Source organism: Micropterus salmoides, unplaced genomic scaffold (assembly GCF_014851395.1).
Source record: "Micropterus salmoides isolate LMB-PRFRI ecotype aquatic unplaced genomic scaffold, ASM1485139v1 Ms_hic_scaffold_5, whole genome shotgun sequence".
Classification (NCBI taxonomy): Eukaryota; Metazoa; Chordata; class Actinopteri; order Centrarchiformes; family Centrarchidae; genus Micropterus; species Micropterus salmoides.
The window spans coordinates 23,782,741-23,800,940 of record NW_024044237.1 but is presented as its reverse complement, the minus strand read 5'-3'; the positions used below and the strand labels follow the sequence as shown (position 1 = coordinate 23,800,940).

The following is an 18,200-nucleotide window of genomic DNA, read 5'->3' as shown; positions in this document are numbered from 1 at the left end:
GTGTGGTTTGCTATACATCAGTCAGTTGAAAGGTTGCATTGATTTTTTGTAAGTTTACCCCATTAGTCCCCTTGCTCAATATGTGTAAGGAGAGAAGCGGCATCTAAATCATCCCTGCAGGTCTCCGTCTAACACTTCATATTAAATAACCTTAGCTGATTAGCCTTTTTTTAAATGTGAGAAAATGAGAACTTATAACAGCTCTAAAAGTTGGAATGTTTGCTGATTTTAATGACATGCATCCAGACCTGCCAGGCTTGTTTAGGCTTATTTTAGATTGGTGAAATAAACATGAAAAAATCAGCAAAAGTAACACAGTTTTGAAGGGAGATCTTTCATCCAGTGAAACATCAAGTGTTTACACAGGAAATGAGCAAAGTAAGCCAGACAGCTTAGTTTTTAGAGCTGCAATGAACCTCATTAATGACGAGATATTCATTCCAGATGTTATGAATCCATAAGTCACAGAATAAAAAATGAATACGCTAACATACTGGATAATGCAGCTAGTAGGCTGACTGACTTAATTGTGGTATCACTTCAGTTTTACATGTGAGTTTGAAAAGGGGAACATGTCATTTGAGAAGGGCAGACAAAATATCACGGCTTAAAAAAAAGACAAACATTGTTTAGATATGATAGAGATATGAATAAAACAGGGACCCACTTATCAAATTGCTCCATAGAGCCACTAGTGCTTAAAAACTCCAAAGGGAACCTTAGAGGTAACCTATTATACTGCATTTCCAGCCTTATATTGTAGTTGTGTGACTCCTGTATGGTAGCTTTGCATGATTCTTATACTGGCTCTTCATGCAGGCCCTCATTTCAGCCTCTGTCTGAAACACGCTGTAGATGATCCTGTCTCTTTAAGGCCCCTCCCCTAAAAGCCCACTGTCTTCTGATTGGCCAAGACCTTAAAGCATGTCCTGGGGAAGTGGAACAGGTTAGATTGAAGCTGTTTGCATGCATGCTCCCATGTACATTATTAAAACATGGGTTTGTTATTTATGCTATCGATTATCAATACAAAACAAACAAGCTTAATTTTCCTTTGCAACTGAAAAAGCACTTTCTTGACGACATATTGAACCACTTCAACTTCAAAAGACTGGCATGTCGCCTTGGGCTGAGCAGTATAGACAGACTGAGCATAGCGTTGCCAGGAGGATGGGGCTGTGCGTAAATGACCGTATATGGAAAATGTTGTGACCATAGAGAGCTGTGAGTAGAAAAAACTGTTGAAACTAGAGCAGAAATCGGAGGTTTTTGCTCACTGGGATTTCTTTCAAATATGTTTACCTCATTAATTGAAGCTTTGGCCACGTTTAACATGAACATCCGATATTGTAACATTACAGATATGACAGAAAAAACAGAAAAGCATAATAGGTCACCTTTAAGTAACTCATTCACAATTGCAAACACTGTACAGTATAAGGTCGTACATGACCGGGGGTGACAATGTTGAGAGAAATCAAAGTTGAATAGACCTTTTCCACAGAAAGACTGATAAAACACAGGTGTAAATAGTAACAGTATTATTTGCTCCAGTGCATTGCAGTAAAAAAAACAAAAAAACAGAAGGAATCTAATTCATTCGGAACGATAGATCTCTGTCAGTGAAGAAAGGAAAAACTAGTGAAGCTCATTTGGCAAACATGTTAGTCAAAGCTAAAGGATGAAGAAGCCTGTCGTGTTCTTAAGTTCACTGTCAGTATACAGCAGGAGAGTCTTGCGCCTTTTGTGTGTAAAACTCTGGCAGTTTGGGCAACTTCCAGTTTTCATTTGTACAAAAGAGACTAATGAGAAAAATGCCAGAAAAAAACAGTTCATGATCTGGAAAATGGTATTTCACTGAATTCAGCTTGGCTCCTTTTAAAAAAGAATAGCTTCCCTTTTGTTACTGGTTAATACAAATTCAGTTGATTAACATATCAGGGGGCGTAAAATCTTTTTTTCTTCCAAAGAGGAGAATGAAAGAAGTTTTGAGAACTACTTGCACTATAGGGTCATTAGTAGTAATGCACCATGCTAATAAGCAGAATTGGTCAACCTCCTTATATACATGTACTGTGTGCCCATGTTGTTAGTTCAACCTGTTCCTCTTTGTCTGTGTCTTTGTGTTTGACATACAGTATAATGGTCCAGTTGCTCAAAGAGACAATTAATATGTAGGATGTATAAGATCTGGAAGTATTTGAATAAGGTATTTGTGGAGTTTTTCTGTTATCATACTGGGTATGTAGTTATCCTGCACTCATCACCACTAGTATGATGGATGACAACTGCTGTTTGGCTGCTGTGTCTCATTTGCCCAGAAAATGTATTTCACTTTGTCAGCCGATGGTGATAAAGCTTGTCTTTTCCTGGTATTCATAGTGGCAATAGGACTGACCCACTGTCCTGTATGAGTAGCTACAACGTGACTGGGTGAAATGGAGGGTCCAAATCATGTTAAATGTATGAAGGTGATGATGGTTGTTTTGATTTTTCTGTTCCTCTCCCCAGTGTGAGTGCAGACACGTTATTTTGGAAACACGGCTTTCTTCTAACCAGTTACACCAGGGGTCTCAGACTCCTTAAAGTACAGTGTGTCCTCTGGGCTTTTGTCTCTTGCTGAGATAATGTGGGGCTCATTAGCTGTCTGGCAGGAACAAATAATAGCCTGGGTGAAATGTTGCAGGGTTTAATTAACAACAATGCTGTCATACACTACATATTAATATCAAAATTCATTCCTGCTGAGGAAACAGATTTTTAAGCTGTCTATCAAGGCTAGATTTCTAACATGTATGACATCATAGTTCACACTTCTAAAATAGAATTACTTTAATCAATGGGCATATTTTATTTCTTATATTTATTGTTGTCATAGTTAGATGCAACAAGTTTCACACATGTACATTTTTAAGGTGCAGAGCTGAAGGCGGTAATCATGATTTCAGGTAAATTTTAAACATGAGAAGAGGATTTGTTTACAAAAAGGAGTCCTTTAGACCTGTGCATGAAAGATGAATAGCTACTAATCCCTTGTCCTCTTCCCCAGTGTATATTTGCTTGTTTTTGTCTAATTTCACCTGAGGCTTGTCCTTTTGCCTAAATTAACCCTGTGATCCCTTGTGATTATCATTATGACTGCTAGCAGGTTAGCAGAATAACAAGGGATTTGGCCCAATAGCAGACATCAGAGGCAGAGCAGGTGCAGTTCAGTGATTTAATGAAAAAAAAACATGGACAAAGACTTCAACTTGGTGGGGCAGGCAAGGGTCATAACCAGGTAAGCAGTCCAACACAGGCAAACAAATCCAAAGGGGTACAGGAGGGAAGTGAAAAACAAAGTCCAAGCAAGGTGCAAATGAAACAACCAAAATAAAACAGGAAATACACAACAAAACCGTGACAGTGATCTTCAAGAACTGAACAGTCTATTGACTGAAATTATGGTAAACACTGATACTGAATCTACAATATAACAGTGTATCTTAGGCAAGACATTTTGAGCATTGAGAATTTTGAGATTGAATTCAGGCTTTGTTACTGTGACTTCAGCACCCCTTGTGTTACTCCATACAGCAAACCAGTCACATAGCATTCCCTATGCAAACCTTGCTATTTTCTATCCAGTAGTGAGTTGCAATATTTAAGTAATTCTTGTGATCTCTCAGATGTGAACTTTTTGTCTTGGAAGACCAATTTTAAGTAAAATATTTCCACAGATCTTGAAAATATATTTGAAGATGCAACCGGCTGTTGGACAACAGGTAAAAAAAATAGTGTTTTGACTATACCCATAATTTATGCGTAGGAAATGCTATGTAACCAAATCAAGTAATAAAAGGAGTGCTGAAGTCACAAATGAGATTATGTTGTTCCCAAAGTCATCAGATAGTCAGCCAAACTGGTCTCTTAAACATTTTGCATATACAGTATACAACTAATTTGCAACAGCAAATACGTTTTGACGGATTAATACTGCCAGGATTGGATTAGTCAAAAAAGCTGATACTAAGTGTATCACTGAAATGTTCATTGACAACATATTTCAGTTGTTTTCTACCAAAATTTTCGGTCCACCTCACGACTCTGTTGAGGAAGATAAATGTAGCATTTTAATACAGTAAACATCTTGGTAATTAATAAGTTGTCAACTATAATCATTGCAAATACTACTCAATAAGCTTTTAAGTAAATTGTCCAGAAGTGTCTTCAATTTCCAACACTTGACCTGAACTGGACACACACATGCTGATAATGGAAGTGAGCAATAGTCAAGGACGAGCGTTTAATGGTTATATTTAAACCAAACTTTTCACCCCACATGACACTGACAGAAAAGCTACTTATTTAGCTCATTCAAAGAAAAGAATACTGGTTGTTGCCTATCTCAATTATCTTCTCCCAACCAGTGGCAAACATACCGAAAAGCATTAATTTGCCCTTTCAAGTGCTTCATTTGTATGTCTTTCATCAGTGGCTGACCATGATGGACCACATCTGTTTGATAATAAATTGTGATGAAAAACAGAGTCAAGTAAGGATGATTTTTGGCTATTTTTAATAGCACGAGACAATGTAGCTGTGAAGGCAGACCAAGACATTGGGAGCTTAATGTGTTGTGTTCTCCCAGTGGGGCTTCAAAGTATTTTTCAGTGTTATTAAAAAGAAGACCAGCACTGACATGCAACCCACACAGGGGCCATGGCAACAGACCAAGAGCCTCTCATCAGTACCAATAGTCCCGGTGTGATAGCCCAGTGACTCTGCATAGGACTATCACTCCCTCTTTTATTGTGTCTTCAAGGCAGAAGCGTGGTGTAAACAATGTTTGAACAATTATGAGCCTGTATATCTCCCAGCAGCTCTGGTAGGAATTGTTTTAACAGTCTACCTTGTTACAGGCATAGTTGGCTTGTTCTATATGTTATAAGGCACAGATGAATTAGCAGTGGGGGGGGATTTGCTGTTCTGGGAATATCAGCTGCGTCGTGATAAAAGAAGAGAGGTTGTTCTTGTTGCAGCGATTCCCACTTTGATCTTCCTGACTTCACCGTGGACGTCTGCTGAAGCTGCCATTATTGGTATTTGTAGCAGAAACAGTATTGTGGCATTTTTGCAGTAAGCTGAATGTAGACTGCCTTTTATTGCTTTCCATGCACATTTTTTATGCATAAGTTGGCACACAGACAAATGCATAACATGCACTACTGATAAATAGCAAGGCAACTATCTATTGTCATCTGTTGGTAAATTGCCAGTGCATTTAAATATGTCACTTCCCCAATATTGATTGAACCTGAGCAAATGGAAGTATTTTTGCCCTTCTGAACCACAAGAAGTTCAGCCTTCATTGACTTTTAGTAAAATTCTACTGGGACTTTTTTTTCTTTGGTGGCTTAGTGGCTTAAAAACTTTCCAGTTGCTGTTAATGCCGTTCATCTGGCCAAATTACTGCCTTGCGTCTAAATGATCCAAATTGCAGCCTTACAGCTCGCACAAGCTGTTTCTTAAATGCTATTTAGCTGCTGGATCCCAGAGTGTGCTCTTGTTGATTTATTAGAAGGTGGAATGGTTGAAAACCAGCAGAGCGACAAGGAGACGTAACCACTATAGAGGCCATTCACCTTGTTACTGTCTGCCTCATAGAAGTTCAGAAGTCACTGCTTGCAATCGTTTGTCTGTTGAAGTCTGCTTCCGACTCTGAGATAACAATAAGCAACAGGATTCATTCAGCGCTCTTGACGAGCAGCAGATTATTCTTCAGCTCGGCACAGTGGTTACTAGACAGGGAAAGGCACAAAGGAAGGATGCGACATGAAACAATACAGTGACAGGGAAGAAAGAAAAATGACATAGCCTTTATGTCTTTTAACTTCATTTCATTTTTTCTGCTTTTTACTGGCTGTTAATACTGTGTAAGTTATATCTTTCACGTGTTGGCTTGTGGAAATTGTAAAATGTTACATCATTTGTCATGTCCCAGAAATGTGGTTTAACACCATCTTTAAAGGCCTTGTGAGGGTCCTCTGTACCCTCTTACAGTTGGCAGCTGAAGATTAAAAAAGGTATATTTTTGGCCATTTTGGGAGCCCTTTTTTCTCCATGTTATTGAGGTGAAGAAAAAAGCCACTATTTCCTCTTTGTAGTTTATCTGGGGATGGGCTAAAACTTTTTAAAAGAAATGTTGAAAGCATATCAAACATTGGTTAAATGTAAGTTAGCAACATTTACTTGCCAGCCTGCGCTGGGTGAGTGTCACATTTGCTTGAACACATAAGTTTGTGTCTTGAAAAGCCTCTATTGTGTATTTATAGCGTTGAGATTGTGTGTTATGTATTATTTTGTACAACTGTAAACTGCAAAAATAATTTTTTTTTCTTTTTAAGCAAAAAGTCTGGGGAAACATCATGTTCCCTGAGCTGTTGTACAAAGAAACTACAACCCTTTGTTGTTTTCACTTTGACTTTTATTGAGATCATAGAAACAAACAACACATCTAACAACAGTATGTCCCAGTACCTGAGTTTGTTCCCCCTGCCCTCCTCCCTACTGAACGCAGCTCTATTATGGGCACAGTAGCACGTATCAGGGTGATTTATTGCCAGAGAGAGCTCAAGTTGTTTAAAATGACTGGTGTGATTAGTCATATATGCTTCAGAGCTGAAAAAGGGGAGAACAGTATTCCTGTAAATTAACAGCAGCTGCAGACTGTAGTCGACCACAGCAAGGTGGTCAAACGTGGTAAGCGGCAGAGTCGCTGGGGGACAAGGAGAGAAAGTGGGTCATTACACCCCTCTCCGGTATGAGTAGGTAGACTGAAGAGAAAAGTAGACTACGTTCAAGATTCAAAAGCTCCACAATGAATTGATTTGAGCAATGCATATAAAACAAGAGAGATATGATAGTCTGTGAGTTCTGCCAAAAATCCACACTGCACAAATATGCTCAATATGTTCCATAAGCAGATATTGCCACGCTCCATTATTCCTGTCTGAAAGGTGCTCCTGCAAGACCCTTTTTATTTGGTAACTAGTTTTTGTTTTTAAAAAAGTATTATTTCCACTGTTCTACAGAAAACATTTTTACTGACCCCCTAGTGGGCTTCACATTGAATCAACAGCCAGGCAATGAATTTCAATGTGTTTGTGGTATTTATCTGAGGTTCTTCAAAAGAATAGTTAGATATGTGGGAAATATGCTTTCTTTTGGGCAGTTAAATGAGAAGCACTCTTACGGAGCTAGAGCTTGGAGGCAATTAGCTTAGCTTAGCACAAAGACTTGAAGCAGGGAGAAACAGCTAGCCTGAAGCTAGAACTGAAGTTCAAAAACACACCAGCTCTTGTAAAGCCCAGTGATAAAATGCTTTCTTATTCTTTCTCTGTAAAGAATGCAATTTTCACAAGACCGATATCCGTCTGGGCCATCCGACACCTATCTGATACCAATCTGATTTGGGGCAGAAGACTCAAACCCATTACGTTGTGAAGTCCAAGCATTTTCACTACCACTATGCCTATATAAACAGCTTTTTTCGAGTGGTTGTCGAAAGACTTACAGTAATATGGTTTTCCAGTCTGCTGCACACAAGAAAAAATCCACCCTCGGATACTCTTACGCTTTTAAGTATTATCAATTTTTGACGTTTAATGCACTTCAGTAGTGTTTTTTTGTGATGAAATGTCATAATTCACTTTTTGGCGAATGCACTTTCTTTTAACCGGTGCCTGCATTACATTCAGCTCTACTGAGATTTCTGTCAGCTGGGGATTTTATACCTTTTCTTCTTCTACAGTGGATTTGTGTGATTATCAAACATCAGTGCAAAATTGGGAGACTAGAAAGAAGCTTTTGCTCTTTGTTCCTGTAAGACTGATTCCAAAATCTGACCTTTACCACTGATGTTTTAGGTGGTTATAGTTTATAAGTTTCTGCAGTTAAACTCCATAGTAGCTATGCTGGAAATATCTGAGAGTGGCATCACGGTGTCTATGTGTTGGCAAGTTATCTTCTAAAATGAGAAAAATACATTGAAGTTAAAAATGTGGTACATTGCCAGTAGCTGTTTGTTTTAACAGTGTTAATGTGCATTAGGAAGATGGCTCCATTAAGCTTTTGCATCTTGACACGTTCTAGCTTATGCTTTGAAAGGCTAATGACCTTAGCGTTTTCCTTAACTGGCCTTTGGCATTGGCAGCTGTAAAAGATTTTAACATCAAATTGATGCTTAAAGTAATTTGCTTGGGTGAATTCCCAAAAGCACTTTAACCCCACGCCAACCTAGTATTAGCTTTCTATTTAATGCTACATACACCACATACTCATATTGTGATTTTTGTATGGCTTCCGAAAACATATTAAGTTCCTCCAAAAATGTTCAAGCTCAAGTATGCAACAACATTATACACATCGGCAAGAAAAAAAAGACATTCTTTTTTATGTCAATTTAGCAAGAAGTAAATATTCAGTGTTCAGTAGATGTTTGAGTTACAACATCCACTGGAGCTATTTAAACACTACTTCCTGAAGATAAAAAGAGGGCAAACTTGGGCACAGTTTCATAATTGCTTGCGTGCAGCAATTTACCTCCACATATAACTAAAACCACAGAAAATACTGTTGCTAATTATAATGCAGAAATGTTTCAGGGCCTTTACAAATGTGTATATTTAGAGCCAGAGTCTGACTCTGCGTCCTTTCATTACACACTGACTGGGCACATGCAAAGAGCTTCCAGACAAAAATTGAGACTACATGCTTTGGCTTTTTATTTTGGAAGATTCCTCTAAATTTGCTTCCAAGAAAGCTCAGCATGGTTGTGGATCTGAATGTTAAGCATATTTTAGTGACTAAAAAACGTAGATAACATGGACAGAGAATTACATTGAATAAAAAATTCTTGTTCTAGTCTCTCAGCACAGGTTTTTCTGTGGCTGAGGTTCACAGCACCTTCACAGGACTTCTGTTGCTAATAGCAACTGAATGAAACAGTTTAACTGACATGAGCCAGGTTTCCCTTCAAATGTAGTGCAAATTAAAAATACATTTCGAAAAAATCTGCAAAAGAAAATGCAGATAATGTGCATGTACATCCATTACCATTATGCAAATATTAGGAGTCGCCGAGGTAAAAAGCTGGTGGAGCAAATTTTTCACTCGGCTGCAATTAAACCATTGAAGAAGAGAGCGCAACAAGATGACGTAATTAAACAAGCACCAGTCAAACTTCAACCAGTGAAAAACAATGTAGAAAACACAATGGCAAATATGGCATTTATGTTTGTTTCAAGTATTAATTTGAGGAACATCTCAGTCTCCTTATCGCTCAAAACAGATCTGATGTTTTTCATCTCTGCTATTTTTTGTCTCTTCAGTGGAGCAGAATCTTCAGTGCATGTTTTAGTCACATGCTTTACGTACGTCATGTTTTATTCACTAAGTCTGTTTCCATTTTGCTGACATCGATAAACCAACTTTTCCACCTCAGCCTAGCGTAAAAACAAATTCAGGATATTTTGACATTATCGAATTTACTGTGTTTCCACGTTTTTTTGCAAAAATTTTAAATGTGTATAAAACCGGTGGATAGATGCCCACTAATGTTACCTACACCATTTTGTCAGTTCTGTGACAAATCTTTTATACAACCAAATCCAATTTCTTTTTGTAACTGTTGTTTGTAATTTGGGAAACTTCAGTACTAACAAAATTAGATAATACTAGCTGTCTGAGGCTAATCTAATGCTAAAACAACGTACTATCTGTAAATTACTGTTAATTCACTGTTGGGCTCACTGTGTATTTTTGGTCAGTGTTGAGGTCCATGTGGAATTTATTGTCTTCTCTCCATATACAATACTCAATACACAGACCAAAGTGGACCAAAATTGCATTCCTTCAGGTCTACGTTGTTCGCAAAAGGCTTAATGCTTGCTTTAGTTACTGAGTCAATATTTTATTGCAAAAATGGATAATGGAGGGAAAACAAGTGAAATACTGTACATTGTCAAACATTCAGTATCTTCATTTCAATTATGTTTGTTTATATACTAATTAAATTAATTTTTTCAAATGAAAATTATAAAGTAAAAGTTTTGTAATGACAACAGCTGGGGCATTACTTTTTGGGTTTATGATCTAATTATTATTAAATAAAGTAAGTAACGTTAAAGGGGGGAATTTCAGTGAATTTGCAGAGAAGAAAAGCATACTTCGTAATTTTTTTTTTAAAGACTAGGGTTATATAAAAAATGCATGATCTGTTTTACATGTCAATATTAGCATGATAGGGATATTGTAAAAAAGCTGTAGCTTTAGCCTAAAACGTTTTTTCCTGTAAAATAATCTTTTTGCTTTTTGTTTTCTACTGTACTGTTGAGGGGAGGACTTGCCTTTTTAAAATTTCTGATCAGAATTGTTGTTAATTGAATCAAAAAACAAAAAGATAGATGTAGTGTCATCATAAAAATAGGGATGTACAGCCATATGCTATATTTCCTACTCCATACAGTATGTTGTGTTATATTTTGCTCACTGTCAGGTTGTCTTTAGTAAGATTTATGTCATGCACTGCCAGTGGGCTCATTTTACCCTGTACCAACTAAGTTGATGACGCATTAGTGACTGACCAGTATTTTTTGAATTCAATTTTCCGAGCTGGCACCTGTCCAGAAGCAGCTGCTTGTGTTTAGTAGGCATCACCAAACAGCAGCCTCCATGTGTTTGGCAGCCAGAGAGCATTCCTACTTCATTTATCCAAATTCTCCAGGCCTTGGGAGTTGACAGGCTTGGTAATCAGTGTCCACAAGTATAATCCCCATGGTTTCAAGACACCACACAATCAGATCTCTCTCTCTCTCTCTCTCTCTCTCTCTGTTTTTACTCCACCTCTCTTTCTCTAAGATTTTATGTACAAAATCTGTTCAAATCACCCTGTAAGAAAAAACACAAATATGCACACCAACAGTGTCTTACAGAGAATAAGCAGAACATGTGTTCACATGTGTGAATGCCATCTGTACGACTTTTTCTGGGTGGAAAATCTACACTGGCTGTAATTATTTCCCTTGCAATTGCTCATTCACAAGTAATATCTCCATAGGAACCTGCTCCTACTCTTCTCTCAGGTTAATGTGTTATGTTCCAAAGAATTCTCTTCCCAAGTTTGTTTTCATTACCTTTAATTTTCTTGTGTGTCTGGTGAAACTTTAGTGTGCATATGTGTCTGTTAATTGTCATTATTCTAGAGGAGGATTAATTATTCAGGCAGCAACTGTGTTTGCTTTTATTTGTAAAGGTTACACTTCTGCAGTGGCAATTTCCAATGTGTTCAACAGAGATGTTCCATTTTTACTCCTGAGAATGTGAGAAACTTAACATTGCCAACCAGAGTACAACCTGAGTACTTGGGAGACATTAGTAGACATTACATAGTATGAGATTGCCCATGTATGGTGGGGGCGGCTTGACGACAAGGAGCCAGCAGTGGAGACAAGGAATTCAGAGAGAGAAAGAAAGCTTCCTCTGCATCACTGGAAAGAAAGTTGAGGTGATCAACCGGCTCTGCTTTTCCATGCCCAGATGTTTTGAGTTTAAACTCAGCAGGAAAAAGTCTGTCAAACCTGGGATTTGAACTGAGAGGTTACAGAGGTGTTTATTTTCTTTCTTTTTGGTTCTGTAATAAAGACACTTGTGCTAGAGCTAGATTTCACTCCAAGATATTGGGGAATAATAATACTTCTTAGATGTAACTCCTAGACAATAAGACACAGAAAAAAAGCCATATAACTGGCAATAAAACAAACCTTAAATGTCTGAATCTTCACTGGTTTGACAATACACAGACAACAATGCAACTGCTGGCATGCTCCAACATAGAGGATCCAGAGACATCAAACTCTGTGTGACTCAGCACCGAGACAGCATGACTATCTGCAGTTTCATTGTCAGTGCAACTCAGGAATCTTCTTCCAAAAACACTTTAAGAAATGTGAAAGTGGTCCATTCACTGCTTATTTTAAGTGCCTCTGAAGCAGGCAAACCATTGTCGTTTCTAGCCAGTTGAAGGCACAATCAATCTGCGATTTAAATGTGAACATATGGGCCCACTGCCAAAGTCCGTAGCACAGGCTTTAAACAAGTTCTCACCCCACAATGACAGACATGTCTTTTGATAAATAGGCTATCGCAACAACCAAATATGAGTTATGAATGTTTTATAATGCTTTATAATCACAGCCAGTTGAGACATACAAAAAATACAATATTTAAGTCAAACTCAAACACAAATATTTATGTGAATAAACTTGTAATTTACATTGTCAAACAAATTACAGATAGGTCTTATTCACAGCAGTCATTTTGACTTGTCATAGAAGGTAAACCACAGGTGCTACTAATAACATTAACGATGGCTCCGTTATATTCAGCTGTGCCAGAAAGTTATGACAGTGTGACAGTGAGCAGCACAACACCAGAATCCTGAAACTGAAGCAGCAGCTAACTGCAATTCAGCCATCATTCATTCCATTATTTACATTTGGGCTTTTGCTATAGTGACATGTCAAAATGTCTTCGGTGAAAACTTACCATTAAGTAGCTATACGTGTACACTGCACATCTTGTTTGAAAATGCAAGCAAAGATCACAAGCAAAGATCACATTATTTTTAATGACATCACAATATTTTTAATGTAAGTTCCAATTAAAACTATCTGCAAAATTATATCAAAATATATGCAAAGACAGTATTCTATTATGAAACTGTTCTCACTGTATTAGTAATTTACAAATATTAACCATCACAGTAGTATTAGGTAGGAGGTTGGTTGACAGTTGAGCCCCTGTAGCCCCAGTAGCGGTTTACATCATGTCTAACAACACTGAACATTTGTTCTTACTGTAATAACAAAGGGGATCTTTCCCTAGTCCCGTAGTTTGAGTTTAAGCTTAACCGCAACTTAAACAATGGGACTGCAGATTAGAAACCGCTCACATGAGTAGTTTCTGGAATAATCATGTGGCCACTCTGTCTCCCAGAAATTACATTTATATTCTACTAATTTGTTTTGCCAATTATGATTCACTAAGAAATGTAATGGTGGTTTTAGTTAAATGTTAATGAAGTGCTTCAAGTCACTGTTGACATTGTCTATATTTAACCAAGACCATGATCTTTTCCCGACCTTAACTAAGTGCTGAAGAGTTTTAAATCTAACAACTTAAAAGTTTCATTATGTGTCGTTAAGAGTGGATATTACAATGGCAGAAACTGTAGGAAACAAAAATGAAATACTCTATCAGTGAACATTTTACAGTAAAAACAACATTTTGTGACTTGGCAAATACAATAATTAAACATTTTACATTTCTTATTAAAACTTACTGGCTACTAGTAATATATATAGTATATATTATAGTTTATAGTATATATTAGTATATCAGTATATACTGGGCTCAAAGATGGCACTGACAAATACTTTTCCGTATGAGGATTTTTTTGTCTATAATGTGCTTATGAATATATATGCTCATATAAATACGCCACAATACATGGCTTATCAAATTGAATTTGAACCACAAGTTTCTACGTGTTCTAAAAAACAGCAAGGACCAAACCAAAAGGACACGATGTTCGCCAGTGTGACTGTCTAAGCTGCTGCCCACTTCGATCCATCACGGGGCTGCCTAGGGCTCCCAGGAGGCCGATGCACTGTGCAACCCGTGCGCCACCTTCCCCACCTACGCTTTCCACCAACCCACCCCTGCATCCACCGCCATCACCACCCTGCCGTGAGTGACACGCATCCAGTTCCGCCTGACTGCAGCCTCTATCTCCTAACCCTCAAGGACAACTAAGAGGACATATTGTCATCAGCTCATCTCTCTCTCGTTCCCAGGGCCGCCTCCTCCACACACACACACACACACACACACACACACACACACACACACACATTAACTGCAACCCACTCACCTGTGACAACATCTACGTGACCTTTGCTTAATGTCCTCGGGTGCTACACCGAAGCCCATTCGCACAAACAACCCGCAGACCTAGCTGTGCATGCCGCTTCTCATTCTCTCCTTTCAGAGTCAGTCTGTGTGAGAAGCCATCTAGGTGGAGGTTGTTGAGAACCACTTCAGACAGAAACTTTGAACAGAAGAAATAAACAAGGCATTGTCTGTGAAAGCTTCCGCACAGATCACCTCACACTCCTGAGCTTGAATGTTTTCCTAGCTGTGAAGATCTGAATTCTTTATCTCATACTGTACAACAGTCTGAGGCATCTTGTGATGTGAGAAATAAAAAACAGCTGTTCCAGAGGGATATCGGACATAGTGGAAGGCAGTTTTTCAAATGAATAACAAGGTTTGGTTCACAGTAATGTTACTGTGGCAATCAATGTGCATTTCAGTACGGTGCCAGCTTGTTTGCTATGTAACCTTTAAGTGTTCAAATGCACCGTTCAGTTTTGAAAAACAACAATAACATCCAAAGACATTATTGTATTGTTGTTGCTGCTTTGCTGTCTTATAAACTAACTGCTCCTATTCCTTGCAAGTTGTTTTTGCACTTCAACGCGCTGTTAGAAGTTGAGAGACAACGGGGAGTGGAAGCTCAACTTCAGATTAGAGGCTGTTGCTTATAGCCGCAGTAGGAAACTTCACATGCTGACAGGAAACTCTTTTGAATGTTGAGAATGTCAAATCCTAGAAATCATGAAATGTGATTTCAGAGAGCTGTGCCATCTTTCAAAGAATGGCCAGATTAATTAACAAAGAGTAGTTTTTGAAGATGAACAAATATAAAGTGTGCCCTAATCACGTATAGGTTAAAGCTGCAGTAATTGGTATTTTCATATTAGCAATGAAAAAATGACAAACCCACAGAGAATTATCAGAGCTTTTTAGCATCTTTCAGCCCATTGTTTTGGCATTACTGGCAGCTTTTTCAGGAAAACAAAAATTTCTGTATGCTACTGGAACAGCACCAAACAGCAGACAGACACAGTTAGCAACTAGCTGGTAGAGCTAGTGGAGCATTTAACTTCTGAAGACTCAGATATTTCTCTCAGGAGCTGGTGGACCATAACTGAGCTAAATGAAGCATGAATATTGGACGTACAATCATCAGGTGGCTAAAACACAATTCCAAACAAATGGGTGTCATTATCTGCTGTTTGTGTTAATAGGCAACTGTTTGCTAACACATTTACTAGGTGACTACAGCACACATTGAGCACATCTGATCGATCAAATAATAATTTGGGGAAAAAGCTGATTAGTATCATCCAGTCATGTTCATACAGGTGTACATGACTTCTTACTATTACTTTGTTTATACAGATACAGATCCTTCTACCAACTCAACCTCCTTCTTTGATGCTGTATTTTTGGCTTTGCTCATTTAATGTCTTGTACATATATATTAAAGAAGGATCAGTTCTCAGAATCTTTGTTGCTGCTCGGATTCTTTGAGATCCTTCAAAGAGCAGAGCCTCTCCTCCAAATTTAACTGCATAACCATTTGCTGTAAATGGGAAATCCCTTCTGATCCAGTAAGTGGACTTTGAGGTGAGATTTTTTTTGTCAAACTACATGCCCGGTATATTTTTAACTAAATCTTGCCTACTGCAGCTTCAATGTCACAGTGGTTTCAAGAGTTTAAAACGTATTTAAAGTCTTTGTGACCAAAGTACTCTCTTTGTAGCCTTTTCAAAGTCCTTGCACAGAAAGTGTAACATAAATTGGAGCCTTTCCTATGTGCTGTCCTTTTATCTGCCATTCAAACAGGAAGCTAATTAACTTTCACAGTATTTTTAAAATAAAATAGGTTTTGAAGCCAAGTGACAGTTTCTGTGTATGGCTATTTAGAAATAGTGCAAGGTAAGTAAATATATTGTAAGAAACAGGTCTTCTTTCTCCCCATCTCCCCATTGCATATTTTCAAACATAAATGCACAATGAAAATAATAGGAATCTGCACAAAAACAAATTGTAGTGATCATCGTCATTACAGTGAGTCAAAATATTTTGTTACGTTTTAAAATCTTCCCCTTATTGCAGCATAAGTTCCTAATGTACCGAAGCATCTTTAAGGATCAAAAGAGGCCATGCAGAGGCTATTCATTTCTATTTTCAGAATGCCAATTATGGTGCACAGCAGCTTTGGATGTTGAACCAGTTGAAGTCAAACTGTTGTAATACATTATTATCTATTTCAACCTGGTGCGGTGGGGAGATTCTCACTGCTGGATTTTCATCAAAACAGATAGCCTGCTGAAAATGTAATTCACTGTTTTAGTATAAATCAATAAGCCTCCAGAATCTATTCCCCCATTCCACCTTTATGTTAATATAAAAGAAATGCTCAAATAGAACTTTAATTCACCACACAGACTTTCAGACTGTTTAATAGCCCCAATTTTATCTATAACTGCTCAATTGACACTTAAATTTCAAGCCCATCTTAATTTGGCTTCTCCTGACAATTTTAAGTTCTACTTCACTTCGGAGCCACTGTGACCCATGTTAATGGAGATTTATAGGTTAGTGCCATTCTAACAGAGATCTTCTTTTAAGAATTATATCCCATTTGATCCTTATTACTCTGTTTCTTCTACCTAAAAGACAAAAAGTCATATTTATATGCTACATGTGATGCAATGTATTTAAATGTCCTGGATACTGCATATAAGCAAGCAAACATGTTAAATAGTGTAAAGTAAAAGCTAATTTTGTATTAGAGCGTCAGAGGAGTTTCAGATGAGGGATATAAATCCTGATGGACTCCCATCCGAGTGTATTCATTAATCATGCGTCTCATTGGCGAGGCTCTGATTTGCCGCTGAGACAGATGAAGATGAACTCAGCAATATATTTCTCATCATAACACAACCCTCACATAAATATTAATAGCATATTTTCAGCTGGTGGGCATGAATCATTTTTCAGACAGAGAATTTTAAGAGCTATCCATGCATGTCCAAGAACAGTACATAAGCAAGCAGTTGTGATAAACAACACTGCCTTAAGGAAACAGTGAAGAGAAGGCTTTAACTGTACAGGAGATTCAAACGGTCTTTATTTTACTTACCTCAGGCACCTTCTACCAACATATTTTCTTCTTTAACTTCACAGCCTGTCAACACAAATGTCTTAATTGCACAAATGATTGTTATAACTGATGGTTAATGAATAAAGCAGTTTCAGCAGCTGTTATTTTGACTGCATCAGTTAGATGTTGTGTTTTAGACAAAGATATTCTGGCAATATTCTGCCTTGATGTTTCAGATTATGGATGTTGTACACTTAAACTGCTTTGCAATTTTACTGAAATTTCTCATCAACCTTGTTTCCAGTATCAGGCACCTTTTTTTTTTAGCAAAAACAAAACTTTGATAAACCCACTATACGTTACCTGCCCAGTACCAAAATAGCAGAAAGACAACAAATATCAGGTAACAAACAGCTGGTGAACACAGAGAGTGAATATTGGACTTAGATTGGTCAGGTAGCCAGAAACACGACCCCCAAGGAATATCATTTTGCTGTTAGTTGTGTCAATAGGCAACTGTTTTCAGCTTGTTAATGCAGGTTTAACACAAATTTGTATATTGTATTTTAAACTCCTAAGACCAGTTTTTGTTATCCTATTTTTCATCACCATGATAATCAGACTGAATTGCCATTTAATTTAATTTAATTTGTCAGTATGACATCGTGTTCATGTCAAATATTTTTTGCTTGAGTGATTATTTTCAGAATCAAGTGGCATATCGGTCAAGTCATTGTCATTTTCAGTCAAGCTCCGCTAGTGTTTGTTAGAAGCAATTAACTTTAACTTTTTTCACCTCGCTTGGAAAAAATATGTTGACTTAAGGGTTGCTCTAAGTTTAATCACAACAAGCTATAAAGATGCGTCAATCTCACCTACACTGTACATTTTACTGTACTTTGAACAAGAGCTGTCAACACCAGACCTATTTGAATTGCTAAAAAATCTTAGATGTGAGCAGCTATTTAGAAGTCTGGACAGGTTATTCCTATGTTCAGTTGTTAAATGGTGAACAAGTCTGAACGTCATTTGGGGTTTTTACTGACCTTTTACTATTCTTTGGCAAAAAACAATGACAATGATAAATATGCCACTGTCACATTGATCTATTAGTCATGGTGGTGTATGGTTGTCTGTTTCATTG

At 37.6% G+C, this 18,200-nt stretch overlaps 1 protein-coding gene across 2 annotated transcripts in view; it reads left to right on the top strand.

Annotated features, from left to right (window-relative positions):
• The window catches only part of tnmd (tenomodulin), a 50,139-nt gene that overhangs the window by 14,853 nt on the left and 17,086 nt on the right, over positions 1-18,200 (top strand). The window lies entirely within an intron of this gene.